Source organism: Momordica charantia, assembly GCF_013281855.1.
Source record: "Momordica charantia cultivar OHB3-1 chromosome 7 unlocalized genomic scaffold, Mcharantia_2.0 BLBB01000007.1, whole genome shotgun sequence".
Classification (NCBI taxonomy): domain Eukaryota; kingdom Viridiplantae; phylum Streptophyta; class Magnoliopsida; order Cucurbitales; family Cucurbitaceae; genus Momordica; species Momordica charantia.
The window spans coordinates 3,109,441-3,133,594 of NW_028275165.1; the positions used below are offsets into that span (position 1 = coordinate 3,109,441).

Genomic DNA, 24,154 nt, shown 5'->3' on the forward strand with positions numbered 1-24,154 from the left:
TTCATGGCTGACTCTAGGAAGTCGAAGTTCTTCAACTTCGCCTCGAAGTCAACTTTCTCAGACGCGCGCTCGGCCCTCTCCCTGTTCAGGAACTCCTCAGTGGTCTTGGCCCGAGCCTCCATAGTTCAGATATCGACCGGAGCTTGACTCAGATGGTTCTCCTGTGAAGTGACAATCTTGTTCAACTCGTCCATCTCCTTGTAGACCTTAACCAACTTAGCTTTAAGGTCCTCGGCCTCTTTGGCAGCCTCGCGCTCCTGGGTGAAGCTGCCTTTCCTAGCAGTCAGCTCTTGGCTGACAATGGCCGTAGTATGGCAGACTGTGAAATGGAGCCGAGCAAGGTTGTCAACCAAACCCTACACATAATCGCTCGGCTTCTCCAAGTAAGAAGACTGGCTCGCCTCCAGCATCCGAGCCGAGCTAGCCTTGTAGGCCGTCAGGACAGCCTTACGCACACTCTCCCCAACAAAACTACCCTTGAAAGGGTAGGGAAAATCCATCATCGGGAAGCTCTGAGTTCTGATCTCCTTCTCAGAATGAATGCTGATGGGTTTTAGAGGAGAACAAGATAAAGCCTCGAAGGAATGCTTCCCCTTCGGATCGGAGGATTGGCTTTTCCACCCAAACGATTTAAAAGGCAAGATAGTCTGTATAGGATCGGCCCGGACAGCTCGAGAAGATCCTTCAGAAGCTCTTACAGCCCCATCCGACCTCCCTCGTTTCTAAGGAGCGTCGCCAACTGCAGGTCAATTTGTGGACCGCTTCCGATTCATTGAATTGTATAGCTTGGACACCATGATTTCAAGGCGATGGGCTTTGTTCGGTTCAAGTTGAGACAATTTGTGCTGATGAAGATTCACATCGTCGAGAAGACCCTCATACCAGATCTTGTCGCAGATGATTCAGCTTCAGATCTCTTCTGAGTGTTCCTTAATCTGAGGTGCAGGTTGAGGTACAACTGCATAAGACAAGCGTTAAGTCAAAACAGATAAAAGACAAATCAAAATGAATGATGCATAAACCGAGCTCCTTACACGGACTAACCCGACATACGTACCTAACTCTCCAAACTAACTAAGTACTTGGCAAAATGGTTGTTCGTTCCTCGTGACGAGCCATTCGCCTGAAACTAGGAACCATTTATCACCCAGTGCTTATTGGCTGAAGGCGAGTCCACAATCTTGCAGAAGTTATTTCGAACCGATATATAATACCGACCCGAATGCTCGTTGTAGGGTTTGATGATGTGGGTGTCGAAGAATTGTCCTACATCTAGGAATAAGCTCTCGTTCCCAACGCTAAAGCTTCACCAAGTGAACCACAAGCCGAGCAGAGTGGCCCACCCGTTCGGTGCTAGCTGAGCTGGGGCCAAGTTGGTGGCTGAAAGAAACCTCTGTACGAAAGGGTGTAAAGGTAGCCTAACCCTCCGGTCAAACATCTGAGGATATAAGCCGACCCATCCGGGAGGAGGGTTAGCCAGTCTCTCATCCACCTGAGGTAGTCTCATTTGAATTCTGTCAAGAATTCTGTAGGCTATCCTAAGTTTGGACAGGTCAGCCACAGAGCAAATAGTGGGAGGAAGTTCAAAGCCTAGTTCAGCTCGGCCTGATGTGGAAGCACCTAAGTTTTCACCCATACTTTGGTTCGGCCCTACCCTAAGCAGTTGTTCTATCGAAGGTCCTACGCTATCTTCGACCTGACCTCTACATGCCCTAAAGATGATTCTACTCGATTCCAAAGACTCACTCATGAAAACTAAACAAGAGAACTGACATATGAAGTTGACTGAGCTGAAGTAATTCTAAAATCAGAGAATCTGAGAGAATTTGAAGAATTCGAGTGAAGACAAATAAAGAAATGAATTCTCTATTTATAGAAAATAGGGACTTCATTTCAACCATCCATTCATTTTGAAATCAAGGGCTTAAATTCTCTCCCGCCGAAAGACAGTTGTACGTGACGTCACCACGCGTTAGCTCAACCCTTCGTATTCCGTCTGATCTGCTCGGATGGTTCGTGGGTTATCTATCGCTAGGGTAACACTGAGATAAACCGACGTGCCGCCTCAGCACAGTGGGGGCCAATGTTAGTGGCGAATTCTCGACCAACACGTGGCCTGCTATGGTTGGATCTTCGGCCATACACATGTCATTAGCGCAAGGACATTCACCTCGGTCATGAATCTTTATCCCAAGCTGACCAAATATACGACTTGGACTATTTTGGCTGAGCCCATTCCCAAACAACTTCCACGACAGCACGCCGCACTTTACGACAACCTTAAAGTGTCGTTGAGCCCTTTTCGGGTTATTTGCCTATAAATAGAACCATTTCGCTCCATTCTAAGGTACGCGATCAAACCAATTCTCTCTCTCGGGTTGACTTGAACGCTTGCTGATTTTAGTATTGGAGATTCTACTCTGTTTTGTAAGTCATCTTCATGGCATTCGGAGCTCGTTGTCTAGTTCGTCTTTGCCGATCCGAAGCTTGGAGACTTGGTCAATTCTTGATCAAAGATTATTATTTATTTTTATAGTTTTACATTTGAAATAAGTTATTGAGAATTGAAAACCAACCCCTCATATAAAGAGATACGCATGGCATAACCACTCCTCTAACTTTGAGGAAAAAATAATACGATTTTTTTTATTGGATATTTGGAAGAATTTCACATTTATATGGATGGCTATAATTTTTATTTCCATTTTTTGTCACAGTTAGATATTATACACTTGAATCCTCGAAGTTGTTCAAACAAAACAAAATAAATAATAATTATTTGTTTATCTTTTTATTAATTAACTTTTATCCTTAATAAATCAATTGTTATATTAAGTTAATGGAAGACAATTGATTAATTAAATTGATATATGTACTAGTTAACAATTTTTTTCCAATCAAGAAATTGTTTAAACATCCATTTAGAGAAAAACAAAAAACTTGTTTAAACAAGATATATGGTTCACTATTTTTACGGGTTAGTTTTATTTGTTGACAGTAGAGACTATTTTATTCTATAATTATAAGTATCATCTCATGTCTAAGATTTATAGTTTTTTTTATTCAAGTACGTTTTGGCGATCCTAAAAAATATTTATGACCATTAATTAAATAATGTTTTAGTTTTCTTTGTTTCTCCTACGGTAAATATCATATTTGGTGTTGTCTATTATTCTTATTTTTTTAATTTTTCTTTTGTATCTCTTGCTTTTCTTTTTACAGGTATTATACTGACAACAATCAAAGAATCAAATAACAAAATAATACAAAACTTATTTGTTGGTGAATGATAATTTAAAAATTGAAATAATAAATTCAAAATTCAAAAAAATATCCCCGCTTAAATCTCTCTCAGTTCCCCTTTCTTCTCATTTTCTCTCCCAACTCTTCGGAGTGGGGGAGGAATTTCTCCGTCCTCTGGTAAGGATTTGTTATCCTCTCTCTAACTCTCAACTTTCCTCCAAATTCTTCTTGATTCTCATCCACATATCTCTCGGTCGGTTTCTCAGTCGTTGATGGTGAATTCTCTCCCGGACTCTCCCTCACCCCACTAGTCTTCTTCCAGGAGAGCACACAAAAAAAACATGGAGAAAAAAATCCTTAGATTCACAATTTTTTTTCTTTACTCTTTTAGATTTCTTTTAAAGAAAATATTATTTTCTAAAAAGTTACAATTTTCCCGTCTCTTTCTCCCTCATCTTTAATCTAAAAATCTAGTTCAACTCCAAAGATCTGAAATTTTCCATATTTTCATTCTCATTTCAAATGGTATAAATGCTTGCTTTGAATTAATATCGTATAGAAAATATCAATTTTCCTTATTTATTATATACAATGTGATCATTTTGTTGTATATTTAGATGAAACTAATTTCACAAATATTTGAAATATCTTATTGCAGTGTTTTGTTTCAACTTTCTCTTATTATTTTATAATTATTATATTTGATCTCATTCTGTATTTAATTTGCATGCTTAATTATAAACCTACAAACATCTAGGAAATTTCACATGAAATTTGGATATTTGATACCAGTAGATATATATTTCAATTTAAAAGTTGGTTTCATTTAATTTTGAATTACTATTTTTTTTTTCAATGAAATATGTTTGTTGTAATTAATTAAAATTAGTAAATCAACTTATTTATTTTTCAAGATTGAGTAAATGTTTTCTTTATGGTTTTTTTTTTAACATTTCATAAATTCACAAAATCCCATCACCAAAATTAATTTCACAAAATTCATATTTCTATTAAATATATTTAATTTTAAAAAATTAAAAAAAAATCAAATTCGAAAATGAGTAGTGTTATTATTTGTTTACTTATTATTTTATTTAAGAATTCGTAAATATAAATAAACTTCTTATTCAAGAAAAGAAATTCATAATTTTAATGAAAAGTAGTGTTTTCTTGGTTTTTATTTTCTAAATTTTATTAAGACGCGAAATTTCTCAATAACAAAGCTCCATTAATTCAAGAAAATTTCCATACATTGGTTAAAAATAAATATCAGCAAAAAATTTTTAAACGACAGAGTAGTGTTGTTTTTTTTAATGAAATGCAATTTCTCCCAAAAGATACGACCGGGAGAATTAGTATTCAGTTTTCTAATATTGCTTTTTACAACTGCAGCAGAAGTATTGGTTACACTAACTCGTTTGCCATCCATGTTTACAAGCTCAACAACTTTGTCAAATTGTCCATTTCCTTTACTAATTGCTATCTGGATTTGTTTGGACAGAGCACTCAAATTGTTTTCCAAACTTAAAAATTGTTGTTAACATGTCGAGAAACTTCTTGCTCAATATATTTAAATCTTGCAGCTTCCGCAGTCGACTGAATGAGTACGAGTAGTGCGGCTGCAGTAAGTTTGTAGTTGGTGTTGTACAACAAGTTTGTAATGGCATTGCTTAAATTAGGGACTCCAAGCTCGATAAAATCTCGATTTTTGCCTACAACATTCTGAAGCCTATCATAATTACACGAATATGGAAGTGTTACCTTTTTAGTATCTTTGAATAGGAGCCTGAGAGCTTCAGCAGAAGTGTCTTAAAAAAAAGTAGGATATAGCACCAGTGCTATACGCCGCGATATAAACATTTGTTACATTTACCGCCACCGTGATGGTTTCGTAGTTATAATTGGTGATATTGAAGAGTCTGAACCATTCTAACCTCGACACGGTAGAAGGTGGTACACATATATTGCACACCGTCCATCTGGTTGGAAGAGCATTCCTCAAGTCTCTGATAAAAGATGTATACGAGTTTTTGGTAGTTGTGGACAAATCAAAGCTAACATCACCCTTGGCAGTAAGAGGGCCAAGAAAGATTGCGAGAATGAAAAGAGAAAGTGCTATGGATTTCATCATCTCTTCCCTTTTGGTTATTGTGTGCTACTTTAGCATCCTATCTTCTCCTTTATATAGAGGAGATGATACACAACACGGAAAATTTTTTGATACTACGATAGTATGGATACTATTTCCCTTTATTGTTTGTCATGTCAATATTTGATAAATCTTGAATTTTAGGAAAAAGTGTTTACAAATTGTGCATGTTTAGTGTCTTCTGAAATTAAATACGTATGTTTCATGCATTGAATCTGGTATAAATGGGACTATTTCTTAATAAAGATTTGTACACTTGGTTGCGGATAAATAGATGGAATTATGAGGAAATATATATGTTTTATAGGGAAAAAGGAAGTAAAAAGCAGCAATGCACCTACTGCAGATGACACAGAGGCTATGCTAGCAGCGATGCGTCTGGCGCATCGCCAACACTCCAGAACTTCAGCAATGCGCCTGGCGCATTCTCCACCTGTTAAGCCCCATTGTAGCTCCTGCACTCAAATACCCAAGATTTCTCCACCAACTTGCAAGGTTTAGCTTATAAATACCAAGTTCCATCAAGCTTCAAAGGGGGAGCTCACTTGACATTTAAAATTCCAGCTTGTTTCCTCTCTAGAATTTACGTTTCTAGAATTTGTTTTGTCTTTAATTTTGCTCAACTTTCCTTGAATTATTTTTATTGCAATTCCTTTTTGTTGCTATCATTTTCTTTAGATTTTGGTTGTCGATTTTAATTTAGCTATTGTAATTACTTCTTAAACTTAATATGATATTTTATTTCAATCCACTTCTTATTATTTCTATTTTTCATGTTTTTATGAGTAGCTAATTTGCTTTTCTAGCCCTCTTACGAATGACTTAGTTCCCATCATTTTAATTACATCTATCAGATAGCACGACGTTTACGCTCAAATTGCTTATTTTGATTGAGTTAATTAATCTAGTTGATTTTACTTGCTGGCCACTTGTTTAAATTACAACAGTTGAGTTTAATTCTGAAAAGGTTAGAGTCAACGGAGTTCATCAAGATAAAATGGGAAGTTACTCAGACATAAGAACTTAAACAAGATCCTAGACATAGGCTCTCTTACCCATTAAACGTAAGTTGGAGTTTTAATTACTTAAATTCTTCTAGTATTTTACAGACATGTTTTAATTACTGACCTAATCTTCTAAACAAACCAAAAGCGATATGGAATAGGAGTTGAACCAGTTTGCAATTAGAAAGTAAATTTAGTCTGAGATTCTGATAGGTGTAATTCACTTCTCTTCGAACTAGTCAGTAGCATGAGGGTTGGTTTCAAAATTCTATTATTTTCGTGTGTTTTTTGTGTTCACCAATCTCACCAATTTTTATCACAAACCTGATTGCTCATTCCAACAATTTGCGAAATTAATTTTAAAAGAAAACTAGTCTCTGTGGAGACAAACTTGGAATATTTCCAGATTATTACTTGTGACAGTGTGCACTTGCACTCGCCCCTCTTGCTATTAAGCAGAGGAGCAACAAGTTTTTGGCGCCGTTGCCGGGGACTTTATTTTCATTTTAATTTATTCTTTGTGAATTGTTTTTTTTGTGTGCAATCACTCCACTGTTTCTGTTCTGAAAATATTCCCTTATCCAACCTCAAAAGTGAGTATCAGTGTATGAGCACAAATTCATATTTGTTACCTTACGATCCAGAGATCGAGAAAACCTGCAAGAGGTTAAGACGTGAATAGAGACTGAAAAAAACAGCGAGCAAAATTCCAAAAAGAGAAAGAACGTGAGCACTTCAACAAAATGGCAGAAAATGTAGTGCCGAACCCAATTCATGTGGTTGACCAAAGAGACCGTGCAATGCGAGATTATGCAGCCACAATATTAGAGGACCTGAACTCTAGCGTTATGAATCCACTTCCAGCAGATGCCCAATTTGAATTTAAGCCAATGATGCTTCAAATGTTAAACACTATTGGCCAGTTTGGGGGGCTTGAACATGAAGATCCACGCTCTCACCTTAAATCTTTTATTAAAGTTGCTAACACTTTTAGATTACCTGGAATCTCTGATGATGCATTAAGACTCACATTATTCCCTTTTTCTCTTTCAGGCCAAGCAACAACATGGCTGAACGCCTTCCCGTCAAACACCATTACCACATGGAGTGATATGGTGGATAAATTTCTTGTTAAGTACTTCCCACCGACAAGGAATGCAGATGTTCGGGAAGAGATTATCTCATTCAGAAAAAAGGAGAATGAGGCGGTAAACGTTGCTTGAGAACGTTTCAAAGATCTAATAAGGAATTGTCCAAATCTTGGAATCCCATCGTGCGTACAAATTGAACCAGCTTTAGAGGTTGCGATATACCGACTAAGATGATGCTTAATGGGGCCGCAAATGGGAAATTACATAAAAATCTTTCAACGAGATAGTGGAGATTCTGGACCAGCTATCTGGACACAATGATCAATGGTGCTCGGAGAAATCAAGGACCCAATCAAAACGAGCAGATCCAGCAGGCGTGCTAGCCTTAGATAATATGACGTCTATGCAAAAACAAATTGACACCATCACTCAAATGTTGAAGAACATGGAAAAAAACAATGCGGCTACCGCATCAGCCCCAGCAACAATCAATTCTTCTCCTGTTTACCAAATAGCTGAATCTACTTGTTATTATTATGGAGATCTACATCCATCTGAAAATTGCCCTTCTAACCCTTCTTCTATGTATTATGTAGGTCAAATGAATCAACAAAAATTCAATCCTTATTCGAACACATACAATCCGGGATGGAAGCAGCATCCTAATTTCTCATGGAGTGGACAAGGAAGTTCCAGTGGTACGGGACAAAATCAACAGTACAAGCAAGCTTATACCCCACCTGGATTTCCAAATTCACTGGCTTTTCCACCAAATCCACATCAATACAACCAACAGAAAAATTATGTGCAGCCGGCACAACAAAACTTGAGTAACATGGAGATTTTTAATGAAGGAATTCATAACCAAGAACGATGCCACAATGAAGGAATTAATGACTAGGACTGATGCTACCATGAAGGACATGAAGGATGTGAAGGATTACATGGGCAGAAATGACGTTACGGTAAGAAATTTAGAGATGCAATTGGGACAACTTGCGAATGAGGTAAGGACAACACCCCAGGGTTGATTACCGAGTAATACATAAGAGCCAAGAAGAATAGGAAAAGAGCATTGCAACTCCATTGCAACAAGGAGTGGACTAACATACGAAGGACCTCGAATGCTAGATGAATCTTCCCCTAGCCCTTCAAGAGAGAAAGACACATAGGTCGTACCTGACAAAATGGTAAAACCAGAGGTAAGTTTACCGGTTGCTCCACAGGTAAGTACTGCTAGACCACCTCCTCCTTTTCCCCAGCGTTTAATAAAGAAAACTCAGGATAGTAATTTTCAGAAATTTTTCGATATCTTGAAACAACTACATATTAATATCCCTCTAGTCGATGCTCTTGAACAAATGCCTAATTATGCAAAATTTCTGAAAGATATTATCTCTAGGAGAAAGAAACTAGAAGAACACGAAACAGTGGCGTTAACTAAATGTAGTAGTGATGCCTTAGGGAATCCACTACCGGTTAAATATAAAGATCCTGGAAATTTCACTATCCCATGTTCAATAGGAGGGAAAGACTTAGGGAGAGCACTATGCGACCTCGGAGCGAGTATAAATTTAATGCCCTTATCCGTTTTTAGGAAACTTAACATAGGAGAAGCTCGCCCAACAACTGTAACCCTCAAATTTGCGGATATGTCCATTAGAAAACCAGAGGGAAAAATAGAGAATGTCCTAGTAAAAGTTGACAAGTTCATCTTTCCTGCAGATTTCATTATTTTAGATTGTGAAGCAGACTTGGAAGTGCCAATAATACTTGGGTGACCCTTTTTCGCAACAGGAGATACAATATTCAACGTAAGGAAAGGCGAGATTACAATGAAAGTCAATGACGAGCAAGTAACATTCAATGTTCTGGATGCCATGCGGCTACCAGATGAAGTAGAAGAATGCTCGGCCATCAATACAGCTAACCCTGTTTCTATAGAAGAATATTATGATCTGATGATTGCAGGTTTGGAGAAAGAGTTACAAGAAGCATAGGAGGTAGGAAACATAGCTACCTCAACATGGCCAATAGAGAAACCTGAGACGGGAACATTGACTAATGAAGGAACCAGGACCATGCAACCTTCGATCATTGAGCCTCCACAACTGGAGCAAAAACCTCTACCTGATCACTTAAAATATGCATATTTAGGAGAAAATGAAACTTTACCGGTTATTATATCTTCATCATTATCTAACGAGCATGAAACTTTGTTATTACAGGTGTTATCAAGTTACAAGAAAGCTATTGGATGGACCATAGCAGACATCAAGGGAATCAGCTCATCGTTTTGTATGCATAAAATACATTTAGAGGAAGGAGTAAGCAACTCAATTGAACATCAAAGGAGATTGAACCCCAAGATGAAGGAGGTTGTGAAGAAAGAAATTCTCAAATGGCTTGATGCAGGAGTAATCTACCCAATAGCAGATAGTAGCTGGGTTAGCCCAGTTCAATGTGTGCCAAAAAAGGGTGGCATGACGGTCATCTCAAATGAAGCAAATGAATTAATCCCATCGCGTACTGTAACTGGATGGAGAGTTTGCATGGACTACCGCAAACTTAACAAGGTAACGAAAAAAGATCATTTCCCCTTACAATTTATTGACCAAATACTTGATCGTCTTGCAGGCAAAGAATTCTACTGCTTTCTCGATGGGTACTCCGGATATAACCAGATCACAATATCACCAGAAAACCAGGATAAAACAACATTCACATGCCCATACGGAACATTTGCATTTCGAAGAATGCCATTTGGTTTGTGTAATGCACCAGCTACTTTTCAACGGTGTATGATGGCAATTTTTTCTGACATGATTGAAAATGTGATTGAAATTTTTATAGATGATTTTTCAGTTTTTGGGGATTCATTTGAAAATTGTTTAGAAAATCTTGAAAAAGTTTTAGACAGATGTGAGAAAACAAACCTTGTCTTAAATTGGGAAAAATGTTATTTTATGGTAAGAGAAGGTATTGTTTTGGGACATAAGATTTCCAACAAAGGTATGGAAGTAGATCGGGCAAAGATCGAGATAATTTCAAAACTGCCCCCACCTTCATCTGTTAAAGGTATTCGTAGTTTTCTTGGACATGCTGGCTTTTATCAACGTTTCATCAAAGATTTTGCAAAGATTTCAAAACCCTTATGTCGATTGTTAGAAATTGATAGGCCATTTAAATTTGATGAAGAATGCATGAACTCATTTAATACTCTTAGAAAAGCATTAAGTTCAGCACCTATCATAATAGAACCTGACTGGAGTTTGCCATTTGAGGTAATGTGTGATGCAAGCGATTATGGTGTAGGAGTCATGCTAGGACAACGGAGAAATAAAATTTTACATCCAGTTTACTATGCCAGTAAAACCTTGACTGCAACTCAGCTTAATTACACCACCACTGAAAAAGAACTATTAGCTGTTGTTTTTGCTTTTGATAAGTTCAGATCATATTTAATAGGCTCGAAAGTTATTGTGTTTACTGATCATTCTGACCTGAAATATTTGTTTGCAAAAAGAGATGCGAAGCCAAGGCTAATTAGATGGATTCTACTCCTTCAAGAATTTGACTTGGAGATTCGAGACAGGAAAGGAACAGAAAACCAGGTGGCAGACCACTTGTCTCGATTAGAGTCCACTAATCAGAACGAACCCTCAGAAATCAAGGAACATTCTGCTGATGAACAAGTCCTTCAAATTAATAATGTTCCATGGTATGTAGACTACGCAAACTTCGTGGTAAGTGGTATCTTGCCTTATGAGTTCAACTCACAGAAGGTAAAAAAAATTTTGCATGATGCTAAACACTATAGGTGGGATGAGCCTTATTTATATAAATTGGGTCCTGATAATATTTTGCGCAAATGTATAGCTGAGGAGGAACAAACAGAAATTTTGAATGCATGTCACACGTCCCCGTACGGTGGGCATTATGCTAGACGAAAAACGACCGCTAAGGTATTACAAAGTGGTTTTTTTTGGCCCACATTATTTTGAGATGCCCAACAATTCGCCCAGGTATGTGATAAGTGTCAAAGGGTAGGTAACATATCTCAAAAAAATGAAATGCCTCTTAATCCAATTTTAGAAGTAGAAATTTTTTGTGTTTGCGGCATTGACTTTATGGGACCTTTCCCACGATCATTTGGTAAAATGTATATCCTGTTGGCAGTTGATTATGTGTCTAAATGGATAGAAGCCATAGCAACATCAGTAAATGATGCTAGAATTGTTATTCAATTTTTGCAAAAAAATATTTTTACTCATTATGGCACTCCACGATGCTTAATTAGTGATGAAGGAACACATTTTGTTAATAGAGCAGTGAGTAAAGTATTAGCAAAATATAATGTTCAACATAAAACTGCTACGGCTTATCACCCACAAACCAATGGTATGGCCGAAGTATTTAATAGGGAAATAAGAACTATTTTAGAAAAAACGGTCAATACAAATAGAAAAGATTGGGCAATTAAATTAGATGATTCATTATGGGCATATAGAACTGCGTTCAAGACTCCTCTCGGTATGTCTCCTTTTCGAATGGTATTTGGTAAGGGATGTCATCTCCCTTTAGAATTAGAATATAGAGCATATCACTACTACAAAATTGGTCTGTAATGTCAGTTGTCAACTGACATCATACATATTAGATGTCGGTTTTCAAACCGACATTAACCCGGGTGTTATCGTATCGTACAATGTCATTTCTCAAACAATGTCGGTTGCCAACTAACATCAATAAAACCGACATTGTATATGTTCGATGTCCGTTATTTCAATGTCGGTTCCCAACCGACATTAACCGTGGTGTCATTATAGCCTACGATGTCGGTTGGTCTGTAATGTCAGTTCCAGATCGACATTGATTGTCCATATAATGTCAGTTAATTACCGACATTGATAGATCCGACATCGTTCCTCTATAACTGACATTGTTTTCGTTCATAATTACAATGTCAGTTGGCTACAATGTCAGTTCTAAGCTGACATTGTTTTTTACAAAACCTGAAACAAAAATATGAATAAAATATTCCACATACCATAATACCTAAAAGACCTGTATCAAAATATTTCTAGCCAAACAATCGTACAAAATAAATTAATAATTAAAAGATCTATATCAGCACATCACAAACACAATCATCAGCATACCACCAATACAATCAATTGAAATTCTAATACACATCTTCAATAGAATTCAGAAATTCAGCAACTACAACACACGGTAATCCTTCTATAATATCTAATTCATTAAGTAAGCAATATTTAGAAGTGTTAAATGAACAAACTAAGCAAAATGTTGAGTAGCTCACAAATACAACCAATGGTTCAAAGTTTTACATATTAAAAGGCTAAAACGATAAAACTATATTTACTATCTAACCCAAACTAAGCGTCTGATCCGTTCATCCTGTACCTCATCAAGTTCGGCTTGAGTATACGGCTTTTTTGAATTGAACTACATGTAACAAAGTATAAATAATATAAGTATATAATTCGAATATGAAAAGTAGAGTTGTGTTTTGAGTGTGCATGAAAGACATACAAGATTAGGTATTGGAGTGTCTCGATTACGCATTATCTGTCAAATTTTCCTCATGACATAACATCCACACTCAACCGATCCTAATTGACGTGGGCACTATACATATATAAAAATGCTAAGTTTTAGAACTTATTAAAAAATAATAACATAAAGTAATATAGTTATACTTACCCGTAGAAGAAGCTAAGTAGGATTTTTTCTCAAGCCCTAAATATATTTAAAAAAAAAAAAAAAGTCATCAATCCTACACATTAATGTATCAAACTAAAAATATAGATAATACTTACCTATTCACAACATATTTAATGTCTTCCTTAATAGCAGGGTTGCAAAGAGTCTAAAGCATAAATCATATTATTATGCACATCAACAACACATAATGCCCAATGATTCTTATAAGAAAAAAAGTTAACATCAGCGAAACAAATATAAAATAACTAAATTATGATAACCACATGTTTTAAAAAACATTGTTTCTTACCCGCTATTGTAAGGTATCATTATTTTTTGGTTTGTTTGTCCTAAAGCGGAAATGTTAGCCAACTTTTTTGCACGTTCGTCTGGTGAGGAATAACTTTCTTTCACAACTTCAGATGGGTCCACTATCTTAAACATGTCGCACTTAATAGTTGTTCAAAGTTTTCAAACTTATTTGAAAAATAGTTTTGTACAGCTTCAAACATATTAGTTGTATTCTTTATGTCATCATCATCATAATCTTCTTTTCCCTTACTAGTACCACTTTCATCCTTAAGTAGTTGCTCACCATGCCAAATCCATATCTTATAACTCTTAATCAATACCATAAATAAATAAGTGTTCTCTAACTATGTTCAACTCTTGTAGAACTGCATTTGCAAAGTTCAAACAAGGACACTATATGCAGTTTGACCCTTTTGAATGTCGTAGTCCATTTTCAATGAACTTCTCAACACCTAAGTTATATTCCATTGACATTCTATCTCTTTTCATCCATGACTTATCCATATATAATAACTTAACTAAAAGAATTATCTACAAAGAAGAAAGGAAAAAAAAAACTATATCAAACAAAAATAAACATAAACATAAGCAACAGTTTATAGTACATAAGCCTATAATAAACTTAGCTAAAAATTATCTATAAAGAACAAACGAAAAAACACTATATCAAACAATAATAAACCCAACATAAGCAACAGTTTATAGTACATAAGCCTATAATAAACCTAGCTATCATAAGGAAGTAAAAGATCATCAACATCATTTAAAATTAACTACATGCCAACATATGGGTAAATATTAAGACATATGGCTAAATTATATTTGTGACATTGGAAATTGAAGAATAATAACAACCTAAATGAGATCAAAAGATTATGGAATAGCACCACCCAGTACTCACTATATTGAATTTCAGAACTTAATAACATGGTGTTGTTAATAGAATAAATAAAGCGTTATTTTAAACACCTCTTAATCAAACTGAGCATCTCTCTTTCTCTCTATTTTTTTTTAACTTTTGGTCTCTACTTTTCTTTTTTTAATGAGAATTTCCTTTGCGTTAAAGGAACAAAGGGTCATTTAAAGCATATTGTAAAATATACAAGAATCGTGAAACTTGTAACATTTCAATATAAAAACCTGTAGAAGATACAAAAATATACTTCCAGTTAATTCAGAGACATTAGCCAAGATGCACAAGATTACATTCGCAGTCAAATAATATAAGGATACAATTTAAAACTAAAAGTGTAATCATCCATATATTTTTCGTCATCCATATTTGAACTCACTACATTGTGCCAAATCTTTTATTCTATTTTATTCAAAAGGCCATTATAGCTAGAGACGTGGAATTGATCAGTTTTGGACAGATGCAAAGGAAGAAGCAGAAAGAGTGGCTCACACAAAAATACCCAAAAAAAAATTATAAGCTTAATTCACCGGAATGAGACCAATGGGGAAGAATCTACCAATTTACCAGCCATTCCCACCCATTGAGCTTTCATTGCCTCTACCCGTAGCCGTACCTAATTCATTAATTCAAACTCCCAAATCCTAAGATTTCTCAACAGTGCAATTGTAATGCCCTTGTTCTTATTGCCTCTACTGTGTTCAATGTTCATTCTCTTTCTTTTCTGAATTCCTTGCATTCCAACATACTCACTGTCTAAAATTATGAACTTATAAATTATTAAAAGATTAGGGGACAAAATTTGAAGATACACGCAGCAATAAACAAGAATTAAAATAACTAAAATAACATTCAAAGTACCTAACATTAATGTTAAAATAACCGTAAAATTAAAAATAACAAAAATTTCTCAACAATATATAACTCAATCCACATCTACAGTCACAAGTACAACCAAAAAATCAGTAAAATAGAACTAAAATAGATGGTAAACGTATAAAATAAGGTTGACAAACAGTACTAACCTCGGCAACAACCTTTGCGTAATGTGGGGCGCCTTCGTAGACTTTAACTTACGGCTCAAATGCTGCAAAAGCACGTGGAAGGACAAATTCGTATAACGACAAAAAACTCATTGGGGTCGGTGAAGGGGACAACTATGTTGGGTCTCGATTAAAGAAAGTATTTTCGATTAAACAAAATTAAAAATTATCGACAAACAAAAAGGTGGACGAAAGCAGAGAACTTACGGCTGAGAGCACTAGACGTCGACGAAAACGAAAATCAACAGATGAGGGTTGGACGAACGGAGAAGACTTACAGCTGGAGGAGAAGGTTACGGCTGGAGGGTTAAAAACCCTAATGTTTTAAAACAAGGGTTCAAAACGACGTCGTTTTGTGAATGTTCAAATATTTTGCTTTCAATGTCGGTTTTAAACCGACATTGTATAATGTATTTAATGTCAGTTTTAATTTAAATTTCAAACGACGTCGTTTTTCAATTCCCAAATTTATTTATTTTAAAACGAAACGTGGGCGCATATTTTCTTTTATTACCATGACGTTTTCTAACCGACATTAATTTTGGGCTTTTAATGTCAGTTTTCACCGACATTGTATAATGTATTTAATGTCAGTTTTAATTTAAAATGCAAACGACGTTGTTTTTTAATTCCCAAATTACGTTATTTTAAAACGAAACGTGCGCGCCTATTTCTCTTATATTACCATGACGTTTTCTAACCGACATTAATTGGTACGTTTTCATGTCGGTTCTTAACTGACATCAAATATGACATTTCCGGAAAATAAGGCGCCTCACTATAAAACCGACATCATTTAGTCAACCGATATTGTTTATAAATGACTAACTGACATTGAAGATGACAATTGTTGTAGTGTATTGGGCTACTAAAAGACTAAATTTTGATCTTATTACTGCAGGTGAAGAAAGAAAATTGCAGCTAAATGAACTTGAAAAATTTAGGCAGTTCTCGTACGAAAATGCCAAAATGTATAAGGAAAAAACAAAATAGTGGCATGATCGGCGAATAAGACGCAAGCACCTCCAAGTAGGTGAGAAGGTTCTATTATTTAACTCTCGACTCCGACTGTTTCCCGGTAAGTTAAAGTCCCGATGGTCCGGCCCATTCAAAATCACGAAGGTATATCCTCATGGGGCTATCGACTTAGAAGACAATTCGGGTAATATTTTTAAAGTTAACGGTCAAAGAGTTAAGCCTTATTTTGGAAATCAATATGATAGAGGTAAAACCTCTATTTTCTTTTTAAATACATGAATGATTTAATCGGTCTCTCATTTCATTTTTTGAACTTGATGGGAGGGGAACTCCATGTGAATTATTTTATATTTTTAGTTTTGAAGTTTCCTTTTATTTAAAAAAAACAAAAAAAAAACAAAGAAAATTTTGAGTTTTGTAATTTCTAAAGACTTTGTTTAAATTACATTTATTTTAAAACAAAATAAATAAATAATATATATATATATATATGTATATATATCAGTTTTGGAAAAATAAGAATGAAAAGGTTGTTTTGGGTTTTTCTCATCTTCTTCTTCACAGACCCCCCTGTTTTTCTCATCATCTTTTTCGCAGACCTAGAAGCTACCATGGGAACTTCGTCGTTGCACTCCCGAAGCTCCATTTTATTGTCATCGTCTTCTCTAGTAGGTCGTCGGCGTTTTCAATTGTTCGATGAAGACAGCCCGTGGCCACCTGTCGAAATCCCTCGCCGCAAGCGTACCTCTACTGACCACCGTGGGCGTCGGCGACTCACTTCTAGTCCAAGGGTAAGTTTTATTACGCCCAAACCCGAACCCTTTGAAGAGGTTGTTCCAATTTCTGAAGACCGACGTCGAGCCCTAAAAAAACCCCTCTGTACTATTTCTCCAAGTGTGGGGGCGCTTCGAAATCCATGGTGTCCTGAGTCCAAACAAAAAAAATTAAGGAGGGATTCAAACCGGAAGATACTGATTTTAAGTTCCGACGAAGAGGATGAGAATGATTCGACTCATGATTCTCCTATGCAACTACCACAGTGGACCCGAACACTTGCTCGAACTAAATTAGCAGCGGGACACGCCAAGAAGGTAAAATTTACGCATTTACCTACTGATTTCGTTGAAGGTATGTTTTAGGGCGACAATGTTGTTGTTGGTAATGTGATTGGGACGAAGCAAGACAATGTGTTGGCCACAACAAATGCCTCTGTTGGTCCAGAGGATGCAGCTGGCACATCAGATGGTCAGTTTCGCACATTAGAGAAAGATTGTCCTACAGCGCCATTGAGTCCTAGTTCCTTGAATGATGCACTTTTTAATTCTAATGAGTTTGTGAGTAGAGACGAATATGAAGTTGGGGGGAGTATTTCGGTTGAATCTCCAAGCCAAGGCATAGACACTGACAGCGTTGATAAAGGATAGTGATGTGCAATTAGTGGAGGAATCGGAGGGAACAATAACATCTGTAAGGACAAGGTCGGCAAAGGCTATCAATTTAGAATTACCCGTTCGGCCTAGGACACGCGCTGCTTTAGCGCGATTGTCGGCGGTTCAATCATCACCCGGAACGGAGGACAATCCCATGATCGAACATTCCAGCTCACCATCTATATCAAGACCACCCACGTCGAGTTATCAACCTTAGCAAAGCTGATTACGAGAGGAATCTGGCTAAGTTTGAGCATCGTAAAATATGGCAAGAACGTGGTTTTCAAACCAATGACCCTGCATTACCTCCATTCATTAAGGAGTTGATCAATCGACGTTCTTGGCAACAGTTATTGGTTATCCCTACCGTTTTGGCAACATCAGTGGTGAAAGAATTTTATGCGGCACTACATCCGGAGTGTAACTATCGAGTTTCAGTTCGAGGTAAACTCGTTTGCTTTAACCAGAAAGATATTAATAATGTGTATGGGACCACAAGAAGTTGAGGAGAAGTAGGAAATCAGTTGATTGCCCGGCCTTCATTGAGTCAACTGGAGGATGCCCTGAAGGTGGTAGCAAAACCGGGTGCCATTTGGGAAGTTACTGACGAAGGAGCCTATTGGTTGGCACCTAAATATCTTTTAGAGGAAGCAACGATTTGGCTTCAAGTGATAAAGAATCGACTCCTTCCTACCACACATGATACTACCGTTCAAAGCAAGCGTGTCATGTTATTATAATGCATGATGCAAGGTATAAGAGTTAACTATGGTCAGCTAATTCGAGATTGCATACTTGATCGGGCTACCCTATCGGCCGGCAAGTTGTTCTTTCCAAAGTTTAATAACAGAACTATGCCTCAAGCAAGGTGTCCCTATCGCTCCTGAAGAGTTCGAGAAACCGGTCGGGGTCATGCCTATTCCTTCGATCAATAAGATCCGAGCTTTTTCCTACGTCCGAACGAAATTGTCTCCATCGCATAGTATTCACTGGACTCCACATGGACCAACTTCTTCACCGAATTCTTCACCGTCATCTGAAGTTGTACTCCTTTTCGCTCAAGTAGAACTTTTAACTACTCATGTAAAGCGCTTAACTGCTCATTTGGCACAATACGACCCAACTGTCCCGGCGTTTCCGATCAACGTGGGTGGTGCCTCGACTTCTCAGCCACCTCCGCATGGTGATGATTCTACTGCGGAGGATGATAGTACATCAGGGAGTTTCTAACCTTTTGTTGTTTTCTGTTGTTTTCGTTCTCTTCGCCGTACTGGCAAGTAGATGTCGATAGTAGTCGTTTCTTTTTGACGCATTAGGAGCTTGTTAGTTTGGAAAGCATGCTGCCAAGTTGTGGTTGATTGTATTTTTGTTAGCATGGCCATGCATGAACAATAGAACTGCGTGCTGTCTATCTTGTCCTTTTTGTGTGTTCTCATGTCAAGCCAACAGTGTTTTTTTTATCCACCTGTCGTTTGTGAATTTTTGAATGAATCACTATTTTTCATGCTTCCTTGTGTTTTTCACATGTCTATGATGACCAATAGGACCACGTTTTCGCTTTCCTTTCTACTGCCTTGATCAAGCCATGATTCATTTGCCACTTTGTTTGTTTGATAAATCACGTTCTGCCTCTTTTTGTCATAAACTTTGAACGTTTTCATCTTTTAAGAGAATCCTTGTCCTTAGTGTTCAAACTTTTTAGCATAAAAAATTTTCACACTTTTAACCGTGCGGACACTGTTCCCTTCAAGTTTGGGGGCGTGGGTCCTGGATTTTGTATTTAGTTGAGTACCTAATCAGATTATTATTGTTACTAAAAACAAATATATATATATCCATGGGATGCTCGTAGTATGATGGTAGTGACTTTGATCTAGCCTGACTTTGTGTAACTCATTAATCGACAGGCTCGGATTGGTTGCCAACCTAGAGAATCTCATGAGTGATGTTTATGTCTTCAAGTCTTTTTGTGCTAAACAAGTATTTTGACATTAATGGAAGTGTGCATAGTCTCTACTAGATAGAAAAATGTTTTGAGTTGAAAACCAAGGAGAAGTGAGAACTGTTTTTATCTTTTAAAACAGAAGTTGGTTTTATGATGATTTGGCTTGAGCAAGATAGTAGGTAGTCAAGCTTTGACGTTCCTCCTGAGACGTCATATGTGCAAAATACATGGTTCGTGCTTAATGCTGGTTCATTTACATAATTTGCATGCAAATTGTTGATTGCTAAATGTTGTTTTCTTGCTTGGGGACAAGCAAAGTTTCAAGTTTGGGGGTGTGATAAGTCTTGAATTTTAGGAAAAAGTGTTTACAAATTGTGCATGTTTAGTGTCTTCTGAAATTAAATACGTATGTTTCATGCATTGAATCCGGTATAAATGAGACTATTTCTTAATAAAGAATTGTACACTTGGTTACGGATAAATAGATGGAATTATGAGGAAATATATATGTTTTATAGGGAAAAAGGAAGGAAAAAGCAGCAATGCACCTACTGCAGATGACACGGAGGCTATGCTAGCAGCGATGCGTCTGGCGCATCGCCAACACTCCAGAACTTCAGCAATGCGCCTGGCCTATTCTCCACCTACAAATAAGGGTGTTTGTTGACCGGGCAGTTGGAGGAAATCTCAACCCATCCCTTGATCCGTGCAACCAAGTGCTGTTAAGCCCCATTGTAACTCCTCCACTCAAATACCCAAGATTTTCTCCACCAACTTGCAAGGTTTAGCTTATAAATACCAAGTTCCATCAAGCTTCAAAGGGGGAGCTCACTTGACATTTAAAATTTCAGCTTGTTTCCTCTCTAGAATTTACGTTTCTAGAATTTGTTTTGTCTTTAATTTTGCTCAACATTCCTTGAATTATTTTTATTGCAATTCCTTTTTGTTGTTATCATTTTCTTTAGATTTTTGTTCTCGATTTTAATTTAGCTATTGTAATTACTTCTTAAACTTAATATGATATTTTATTTCAATCCACTTCTTATTATTTCTATTTTTCATGTTTTTATGAGTAGCTAATTTGCTTTTCCAACCCTCTTACGAATGACTTAGTTCCCATCATTTTAATTACATCTATCAGATAGCACGGCGTTTACGCTCAAATTGCTTATCTTGATTGAGTTAATTAATCTAGTTGATTTTACTTGCTGGCCACTTGTTTAAATTACAACAGTTGAGTTTAATTCTGAAAAGGTTAGAGTCAACGGAGTTCATCAAGATAAAATGGGAAGTTACTTAGACATAAGAACTTAAACAAGATCCTAGACATAGGCTCTCTTACCCATTAAACGTAAGTTGGAGTTTTAATTACTTAGATTCTTCTAGTATTTTACAGACATGTTTTAATTACTGACCTAATCTTCTAAACAAACCAAAAGCGATATGGAATAGGAGTTGAACCAGTTTGCAATTAGAGAGTAAATTTAGTCTGAGATTCTGATAGGTGTAATTCATTTCTCTTCGAACTAGTCAGTAGCATGAGGGTTGGTTTCAAAATTCTATTATTTTCGTGTGTTTTTCATGTTCACCAATCTCACCAATTTTTATCACAAACCTGATTGTTCATTCCAACAATTTACGAAATTAATTTTAAAAGAAAACTAGTCCGTGTGGAGACGAACTTGGAATATTTCCAGATTATTACTTATGACAGTGTGCACTTGCACTCGTCCCTCCTGCTATTAAGCAGAGGCGCAACAATATTGTATTAAAAATAATGTGTAGGACCTACCAACGTTACAAAAATTATTTATAAATGTAAAATCATAGGATTAACAGAAAGAGTATGACTATTATATATATATGTATATGTATATATTATGTCTCTAAAGAGACAGTTAATGAGAAAGAAGGTAAAGAGTTAATAGGAGGGAGTGTGAGCAAGAAATTATTTACAAAAGAAATTTAGTCTTATCTGAAAATTAAAGTACATATACATTCTAATAAATGAAATGTGTTCTTCTGTCATAATTAATGATTACTTACAATTTTTCTAATTAATATGCTGGATTATTTACAATCTTTCATATTTACAATGAAAAGCCAACATTGGCATTAGAAAGTTCACATATAAATAAATCATTAATACACTTTTATCATTTTTCGAAAAAAAAAATCAATACACTATTATTTTTTTTTAAGGTTGAAAATTTGATACGATATGTATATTTGTTGAATAAAAAATAGAGATGACAGGACAATAAAAAAGCATCCCTTGAAAATCAAACTATGGATTTGTATATGAAATAAGACATAAACATGCACAAATTTAAAAGGGTACAGTTTTCTAATATAATTTTAATATTTGAACATAATTCAAATATAGTTATTTTGACGGAAATTTCAACACATTTGAATTATGTTTGCTAAATATTTCCATTTCTTAATATATATTTATTTACTTATTTATTGACTTAGACAAATATTATAGTTAAACCAGATTTAACTTTTAAAAAGGAATAGGATCCTCCACCATCAAGGATCGAGCTATATTTTGGTTGGTTATAGTTTAATTCCAAACTGATTCGAGTAGATATATTAAAGTTAAAACTTAAATCAAATACATCGTATGCATCATTTGGTACTAGATAACCATGAACTTTGTAACAAAAAAACAAAGAGAAAATGGCAGAGAAAATGATACTCATCAAAGCATGCTTCCAACCAAAAACTATCCTACTATTTCTATATGATGGGTCAATTTAAGTTTGTGCTACCTGTTTAATGAAACTATCAAACAGCCATGATAAGTCTCGTAAACTTTTAAATTTTGTTGTCTTTCAATCAGTAGTTAGAAAATCCCAACTCTTTTTCATGGATTTTTTTCTGTTCTTCCAATCTGCATCTTAAGAAGACATTTCTTTGTAATTTAACTTAATTAAATAATTATTATGTTTTTCTTGTTGCCAAACAATAAAATCAACAACACACATAGGCATAAGATGAAAATATTGAAACACTCCAAACTTTTTATTACTTGATAAAGTAAAAGGCACACACAATATTCACGTAGTTAGGTAATATGAACATGCCTTATTTTCACACGAGGATCAAACTCTCAACAGACAACATATTCTTCAAGCATGAAGTTGTAGTAGCTGCTACTTCAAAGTTACATTGTAACATAACTTCCATGTCCAAGCCTCAGCTCGGAAGACATGATATCTTGGTCAAAAGCTAGAACTTGTTGTTGGTAATTCAGCAGCAACTGGATGTTGGCAGTTACAACGTTTGAACTAACGTTGTTTATTTGAACCTTTTTACCTTGATTGTCGGTAAGCAAAACAGGATCTTTAAACTTCCCATTATTCTTCTCCGCTATTTGAATTTGTTTGGAGAGAGCACCCCAATTGTTTTCTAAACTTAAAAGTGCTTCACTTGGTAGGAAGTCTTTCTCAACATCCTTGCCAATTACTTTCTCAATATATTGAAATCTTGCAGCTTCAGCAGTACTCTGAATGAGTACAAGAAATGCTGCTGCAATAGCATTACGAGGGCTAGTGTCGTAGTAAACCAAGTTGGTAATGGCATTGTTCATGGCCGGAAGTCCAAGGGGAATACGTTCTCGAATTTTGCCTGCAGCAGTTTCAAGACCTGCATAGTTGCTAGTAAATGGAAGTGTAACTCTCCGCTGAGCATCTTTGAATACAAATTTGGAAGCTTCAGCAGCAGCAGGCTCATTAAAAAAGTACGATACGTGACCGTTGCGATACCCCATAATGTAAACGTTTATCACATCTACAGCCAACGTGATGGTTTGATCGTCATAATTGTAAAGATGGACTAGTGTGTAGCGACTTGGACCTGGAACCGTAAGAGATAATAGTCTTATATTGTACACTCTCTTATGAGATGCAAGATCATTTCTGAAATTCGCAATGAAATCTTTATAGGATTTGGTTGTAGCACCCAACAAACGGAAGCTGACATCGCCTTCAACAGCAAGGAAGAATGTGGCGAGAATGCTTAGCAAAGAAAACACTAAGAATTTGCTCATATTTTCCATTTGGATTCCAATATATCCCAACATCTAAAAGTTATGCTTTTTATAGACAGCTATGCCATGGACCATTTACCAATATATTTTTTAAAATATAAAATATATTACGTAACAGTTACAAAAGGACAAGGTGGTCCATTTCTATTGTGTTAACGCTATTTGAAAAGATATTTGTTTATGTTTTAGTCCTTATGTGGAGGGGTTTTCTCAAGACAATTTTAAAAACATTTTAAATTAATTAAAAAACATGCTAAATTTC

General features: G+C 36.0%; 2 pseudogenes; both read right to left on the reverse strand.

Moving 5' to 3' along the window:
- Positions 1–125: 125 nt before the first annotated feature.
- Positions 126–5,374, reverse strand: LOC111023557 (type I ribosome-inactivating protein trichoanguina-like; annotated as a pseudogene).
- A 17,470-nt stretch (positions 5,375–22,844) lies between these two features.
- Positions 22,845–23,909, reverse strand: LOC111023563 (ribosome-inactivating protein alpha-trichosanthin pseudogene; annotated as a pseudogene).
- Positions 23,910–24,154: the final 245 nt, after the last annotated feature.